Genomic DNA, 8,046 nt, shown 5'->3' with positions numbered 1-8,046 from the left:
TGGCGAAGGTTGTTGAGAGTGTGGTCACATGACAGTTCCCTCAGTACCTGGATGAAACTGTCTATCTAGACCCGTTCCAGTCCAGCTTCCAGCCCGGTTACAGCACAGAGACGGCCTTGGTCGCGTTGGTTGATGATCTCTGGAGGGCTTGGGACAGGGGTTGTTCCTCTGTCCTAGTCCTGTTAGATCTCTCGGCGGCTTTCAATACCATCGACCATGGTATCCTGCTGCGACGGCTCGGGGGGATGGGAATGGGTGGTACCGTTTATCGGTGGTTCTCCTCCTATCTCTCCGACCAGTCACAGACAGTGTTGGCAGGAGGGTAGAGGTTGACGCCGAGGCACCTCCTATGTGGGGTGCCACAGGAGTCGGTCCTCTCGCCTCTTCTGTTCAACATCTATATGAAGCCGCTGGGTGAGATCATCCGTGGCTTTGGGATGCGATGTCATCTGTACGCTGATGACACCCAGCTGTACATATCCACCCCAGGCCACCCCAACGAGGTCTTTGACGTCATGTCCCGGTGTCTGGAAGCCGTACGGGTCTGGATGGGGAGGAACAGACTTCAGCTCAATCCCTCAAAGACCGAGTGGATGTGGATGCCGGCTTCCCGGTACAGCCAGCTTACTCCGTTGCTGACTGTTGGGGGCGAGTCGTTAGCCCCCACAGAGAGGGTACTTAGGCATCCTCCTGGATGCACGTCTGTCTCTTGAAGATCATTTGACGGCCGTCGCCAGGGGGGCTTTTTATCAGGTTCGCCTGATCCGCCAGTTGTGTCCCTTTCTGGACTGGGTTTCTCTGCGCACAGTCACCCATGCGCTCGTTACATCTCGCCTGGACTACTGCAATGCTCTCTACATGGGGCTCCCCTTGAAGAGCACCCGGAAGCTCCAACTGGTCCAGAATGCGGCCGCGTGGGTGATAGAGGGAGCACCTCATGGCTCCCATATAACACCTCTCCTGCGCGGGCTGCACTGACTTCCGGTGGTCTTTCGGGTGCAATTCAAGGTGTTGGTTACCACCTTTAAAGTGCTCCATGGCTTAGGACCAGGCTATTTACGGGACCGCCTACTGCCACAAACAGCCTCCCACCAACCTGTGCGCTCCCACAGGGAGGGCCTCCTTGGGGTGCCGCCGGTGAAACAATGTCGACTGGCGACCCCCAGGGGTAGGGCCTTCTCTGTGGGGTCTCCTGCCCTCTGGAATGAGCTGCGTCCGGGGCTTCGCCAACTCCCCGACCTTCAGACTTTCTGCCGTGAGCTGAAGACTCTTTTATTCCATCGAGCTGGCTAGCCTGATTAAGTAATTTTAAATGGGGTTTTAGTTTTTTGTATTATTTAGTTTTTTAATATTTTTGGCCACTATTTATATAAATTTTTAGTCTGTTTTTAATGTGTATTTATTGTATCTTTTAAATTGGCTGTTAACCGCTCTGAGTCCTTTGGGAGAAGGGCGGTATACAAATGCAATTAATAAAATAAAATAAATAAATAATCAATTGCTGCAACAGCAAGTGGCTCAATTAACAGCCCAACTTGCTTCGAGGAATGCCCCTACAGCTCCCCCTCCTCCTCCTTCTCCTCCTCTTCCCCGTCGGAAATGCCCATTGACCGTGCTGGATAAGTTTTCTGGGCAGCCTGAGATGTTCCCGGCCTTCATGGGACAGTGCCAGTTATTTTTTTTTATTAGAAAAGTTTTACAAAAATTTTGACAAACATTTCCCCCCCCCACCCTCCACCCTACACCCCCTCCCTTCCCTCCTCCTATTCACCCTTCTCCCCACCCACACCCACCCCAGAACTTCCCAGAGCAAAATACAGGGTATTACATCTAACAATCATAAGCTAGAATACACTAATTAATGATAAACTTCCATCCCCCCTTTGGAACCTTAACTCCCCTTTTCCATAAAAAAAACAACAAAGAAAGAAAAAAAATTAACTAATACAATACATTCCCTCCTTCATTCATAAACTATTTGATACTTCTCGATCCGATATTTGTTTTGAATATAGTCAATCCACCTTTTCCATTCCAATATGTATCTTTCTTGTGAATAGTCTTTTAGATACGCTGAGATTTTTGCCATTTCCGCCAAGTTTGATACTTGTAATGTCCATTCTTCAATTGTAGGCAAATACTCCTTCTTCCAATATTGCGCGACAAGTAGTCTTGCTGCTGATATTAAGTTTAAAATCAATTTAGTCTTTATTACTGTACAGTCCGTAATTATACCCAATAGAAACAGCTGTGGAGTAAACTTTATCTTCTTTTTCAAAATATTTTGCATAATCCACCAAATTTTTATCCAGAATGCTTTGATTTTTTTACAAGTACACCATATATGATAATAAGTAGCATCATCACAATCACATCTCCAACATTTAGCTTGCATATTCAGATACATACATGCCAATTTTTTTGGATCTAAATGCCATCTATAAAACATTTTATAAAAATTTTCTCTTAAACTCTGTGCTTGTGTAAATTTAACATTTTTAACCCAATTTTTTTCCCACATTTACATCGTTATAGGTTGCTGGATATTTTGTGCTCATTTCATCATACAATCCTTAACTAATTCCGTTTCTGAATCTATTTCTATCAATGCATTATATAACCTCTTGATATGGAATTGACCTTGATCTCTAATTTGTTTTACCAAGTTTTCCTCATTTTGTATAATACCAATTTTCTGGTCTTCTCTCCATCTAGCTTGCAGCTGTCCATACTGAAACCAAGTATAATTTATCCCTTCTTTTTTCATTATATTTAAAGATTTCAATTGTAATTTACCCTTTTCTACAAAAAGAAGCTCTTTATAAGAAACCACCTCCTGTTTTTGTTCTATATTTATATTCTCTATCGCATGTCTAGGAATTGCCCATATAGGTATTTTATAATCTAATTTATATTGGTACTTCTTCCAAACCCTCAACAAAGCATTTCTAAGTATATGGCTTTTAAAAATCTTTTCCACTTTCTTATCATATAATAAATAGGCATGCCATCCATATAACAATTCATAACCTTCTATATTCAATATTCTTTGCTCTGTTAAATTAAACCGATCACTGATTAATGACAAAACAGCTGCTTCGTAATATAATTTCAAATTAGACATTTTTAGATGCCCCCTTTCACGTGTGTCCTGTAATATTTTTAACTTTATTCTCGGTCTTTTACCCATCCAAATAAAATTACTAATCCCTTTCTGCCACTCCTGCAAATTTGCATCTTTTTTAAGTACTGGTATCATGTGAAACAAAAATAAAAACCTAGGTAAAACATTCATTTTTATTGCTGCTATTCTTCCCAGCAAAGATAATTGTAACTTCTTCCAATTCTCCATTTCCTTCTGTACTTTCTGCCACAACACTTCATAATTATTTTTATATAATTTCACATTTGAGGCTGTAATATTAACTCCTAAATATTTAACCTTTTATACTATTTCATATCCAGTTACTCTTTCTAATTCTTCTTTTTGATGTATAGTCATATTTTTAGTTATTATCTTTGTCTTTTGTTAATTCACTTTAAATCCAGATACCTTTCCATATTGATCAATTATATTCTTTAAATGTATAACTGATTGTATTGGTTGAGATAAGATAACAACCAAATCATCTGCAAATGCTCTTAATCTATTATCTTGATTCCTAATTTTTATTCCCTTTATTTGATTTGAATGACGTATTTTATTCAATAAAATTTCTAAAGTTAAAATAAACAATAATGGAGACAAAGGGCATCCTTGCCTTGTCCCTTTTTCAATTCTAAAAGCTTCTGTTAGACTACCATTAACTATTATTTGTGCTGTTTGTCTCTGATATATTGCTTTAATTGCTTGTATAAAATAATCCCCGAACTGCATTTTTTCTATTATTTTAAATAGAAATTGCCAATTCAATCTGTCAAATGCTTTCTCAGCATCTAGAAAGAAGAGCGCTGCCAGGATTTGGTTATTTTTTTCCAGATACCCCAATAAATTTACAATTTGTCTCATGTTATTTCTCATATATCTCCCTCTTATAAATCCTGATTGATCACTATGGCTCATTTGCCTCATAACTGGAATTAATCTGTTTGCTAATGTCTTGGCAAAAATCTTGTAATCAGTATTTAAGAATGATATTGGTCTATAATTTTCTGGTTTACCACAATCTTGCTCCTCCTTTGGTATCAATGAGATAAAAGCTGTTCTCCATGAAGGAGGCACTTCTCCTCCAGATTGAATTCTATTAAATAATTCCTTAAGCGAGTCTACCATTTCAGATTGTAGGTTTTTATAATAAACAGCCATTAATCCATCTGGGGATTTACCCGTTTTCAACTGTTTAATTGCTAAGATAATTTCCTCTGAAGTAATGAGTTGATTCAACTCTTCCCTTTGCTCTAATGTAAGTTCAGAAATATCTTCCTTCTGTAAATATCTATCTGTATCTATGTCTGTAATTAGGTCTCTAGCATATAACTTTGTATAAAATTCTAAAAAGGCTTTTTTGATCAAATTCTGTTGATATACTTCTTTTCCTCTATATTCTATCTTGCCAATGGTACGTGATTTCTGCTTCTTCCTTATGACATAGGCTAACCACCTACCAGGTTTATTAGCATTACTACATGTATTATGCTTAACATATTGCAAATTGGTTGCCACCTGATCTGCCATCAACATATTAAACTGCCTTCGTAATATACTTATTGATTCTTTTGCTTTCTTATCTCCTGGATTAATTATAAGTAATTGCTCTTTCTTTTTTATTTCCTCCTCTAGTTCCATTCGCTTTTTCTGCAGTCTATTTCTATGTTTATTATTCATATGTATTAAAACTCCCTTCATATAAGCTTTACTTGCATCCCAAGCCATCTCTATTGATGTGCTATGCATATTCATAACAAAAAATTCTTTTTGTTTTTTACATTCTTTTACATTTTCTTCATATCTAAACAAATTTTCATTCAACCTCCACAATCTCCAATCTCCCTTTTCCTGATCAAATTCTATCCAGACCGTGCCAGTTATTTATGACCATGAGACTGGAGGATTTTCCAGATGACCGGGCTAGGGTGGCGTTTGTGATAAGCCTTCTTTCGGGCTCTGCTGACTGATGGGCCACGCCCCTGTTGCTTCAGAATAACCCATTGCTAACAGACCACCAGGGTTTTTGGCAACACCTGCGCTTCATGTACGAGGACCCCATTCAGACTCAGATGGCAGCCAGGCACATTAAGGACCTCTATCGAGGGAAGCGCCCCCTGCAGGATTATATTGCTGAATTTTGGCTTTTATGCCAGGACTCTGCCTGGAATGATGCGGCACTGATGGACGCCTTCCAGGATGGTCTCTCAGAAGAGCTGCAGGACGAGCTGGTTCAAGTGGAGGCACCGCAGACCCTCAATGCTCTGGTGCCACACTGTTTGCGCATCGACGCCCGTCTTCAATGGCGAAAGACCTGTCACACCCCCCAGGATCCACCGCAGGTGTCTGCACCTCTGCATCCTGTGCTGGCAGTGCCCCAGGTCACCCCGCATTTCATGGTGGCTGAGGAGGAGCCAATGGAGTTGGGAGCGGCCAGACCTCACCTGACAGACCAGGAGCAAAGTCGGAGATGCCAAGGGGGGTTGTGCCTGTACTGCGGAGGCCTGGACATTTCACTGCTTTTTGTCCCAGAAAGCGAAGTGGGACACTCAAGCCTGTCTCTGAATTTCAGCATGACCAGCTGGGAAACGCCCGGCCACGGGAAAACCCTAGGCCGGGCACAAACCAAACACCTACCGGAAATAGTGGATGTGGACTCTGGGCCCCCTCGGCATCTGATTTTGGACATCTAGGTGTGGTTGGCTAACCGGTCGGAGGGGATTCAGGCACATGCTCTGGTGGACTCGGGGGCCATGACAAACTTTATGGACCAGGCCTTTGTGGCCCATTTTGATATCCCTTTGGTTCTGGTGAACCCTCCAATGAGGGTAGAGACGATTGATGGGCGAGAACTGGTGGCAGGTCCCATTAAATTCACCACCCAGTCTTTGCACCTCACCATTGGGGCACATGAGGAGGTGATTCAATTTTACATCACAGCGGACCGTCATCTCCCGTTGGTGCTTGGTATGGCCTGGCTTCGGACCCACAACCCTCAGGTGGCCTGGTCGCAGAACACCATCTCTGTCCCGAGTCTGCAGTGCATCAATCACATCTGTGCTGGCCAGGACGTCTTCACCTCTGCTGTATCCTTGCCTCCTGAGCTGACGGACTTTGCTGATGTGTTTAGCAAGAAGGAGGCGGACTGCATTGGCCCTACAATTGCCCCATGGACCTGCCTAATGTCCCACTACCTGTGGGATGCCTGTATTCCATGTCTGGGCCTGAGTTGGCCACCCTCAGGGACTTCTTGGATAAAAACCTGGCCCAAGGGTTCATCCGGCCTTCATCGTCCCCTCTCTCGGCCCCGGTCCTCTTCATTAAGAAGAAGACGGGGGACTTACGCTTCTGCTGTGATTACCGCCAGCTAAACACCATCACAGTGTGGAATTGCTACCCCCTGCTGCTCATCCCGGAGCTGATGGAGAGGTTGCGGGAGGTCTCGATGTTCACCAAGCTCGATCTCCGAGGGGCCTATAACCTGGTGCGGATGCGAGAGGCGGATGAACGGAAGACGGCATTCGGCACGTGGTATTGCCACTTCGAATACACCGTCATGCCGTTTGTATTGACCAACGCCCCTGCCATCTTCCAGCACCTCATGAACGATGTGTTCCGGGACATGTTAGACCAGTTTGTGGTAGTCTACCTGAACGACATTGTGATTTACTCCTGGTCCAGGGAAAGCCACCTTCAGCACGTCCATCTGGTTCAGCAATGCCTGCGGGAGCACCAACTCTATGTGAAGCTGGAGAAATGTCTCTTCTTCCAGACTTTCATAGAGTTCCTTTGACATATTATCTCTCCCGAAGGTATCGCCATGGACCCGCACAAAGTGGAGGCTTGGGTAGCTGGGAACCCCCTCATTGGGTGAAAGACATTCAGCGCCTGTTGGGCTTCGCCAATTACTACCAGACCTTCATCCTGGGCTTCACCACGCTGACAGCTCCGCTTACCCAGTGTTTTGTTTCCCTCCCCCAATACTCCCAACAAAGAGTCAGTCAAAGGCCTCCTCTTCTACTTTATTTACATAGATAAATGTCCTGGCCACGTCTACCCACGGGCCTGCCAAGTTTCTGGAGATAACGAGGAAATTATAGATAAGGCCAGAATTACTCACAAATATATTCTTCCCTCCATTGATACAGTTTGCCCGCGCAAATTCATTGCTTTGTCCAAGACAAAAAACCAGGAAGTCCCGCCTCCTATATATAGTCTCTGCAGATGTCACTGCATGACCATCATTCCTTGGCTTTATCCCAACGATGCTTTTGCAGTGTGCGCCGGTCACATCTGCACAGTCTTGCATCACTCCAAAACTGTTCTTGGGGTGTTGCCAAATCAGAAGAAGGCTCGAGAGAATCAGGCTTTGCCGGCCCCTCCTCCTCCCTTTGAGTGGGTGCCAGGGAGGGAGAGGGCCCAAGAGAAGCAGGGCTTGCCAAGTCTTCTCCCTCACTTTCTGAATCATCCGAGTCCAGGAGTCCGGGTCCAGGAACCTGGGTCACAACACTATCCCTCACCACAGGGCCCTTCCCCCGGGGCTGACGATCGGGATGCGGTCGGGCTGGGTTCTGCTCATGGAAGGCCTGCACCAGGTCAGGGGCATGAACGTCGGAGGCATCTACCCAGGAGAAATCAGTGCCGTATCCCTTCCATGTGATCAAATATTGGAAACGACCCTTCAGCCAGCGGGAGCCTCGTACACTGTGGACTTCGTATTCCTCCGACCCGTCCTCGGCGACAGTGACGGGTGCTGTTGGGCACCAAAGGGGACTCAGTGTGGCCTCAGGAACCAGAAGGGACCGGTGAAAGACGGGGTGGATCCGCATGGATCGTGGCAGGGTCAGTCGGTAGGCTACCGGGTTGATGACTGCCTCGACAGGGAACGGGCCGATGAATCG

This window comes from Ahaetulla prasina, chromosome 3, assembly GCF_028640845.1.
Source record: "Ahaetulla prasina isolate Xishuangbanna chromosome 3, ASM2864084v1, whole genome shotgun sequence".
Lineage (NCBI taxonomy): Eukaryota > Metazoa > Chordata > Lepidosauria > Squamata > Colubridae > Ahaetulla > Ahaetulla prasina.
The sequence above is the reverse complement of the archived record's forward strand: the minus strand, read 5'-3'. Positions refer to the sequence as shown.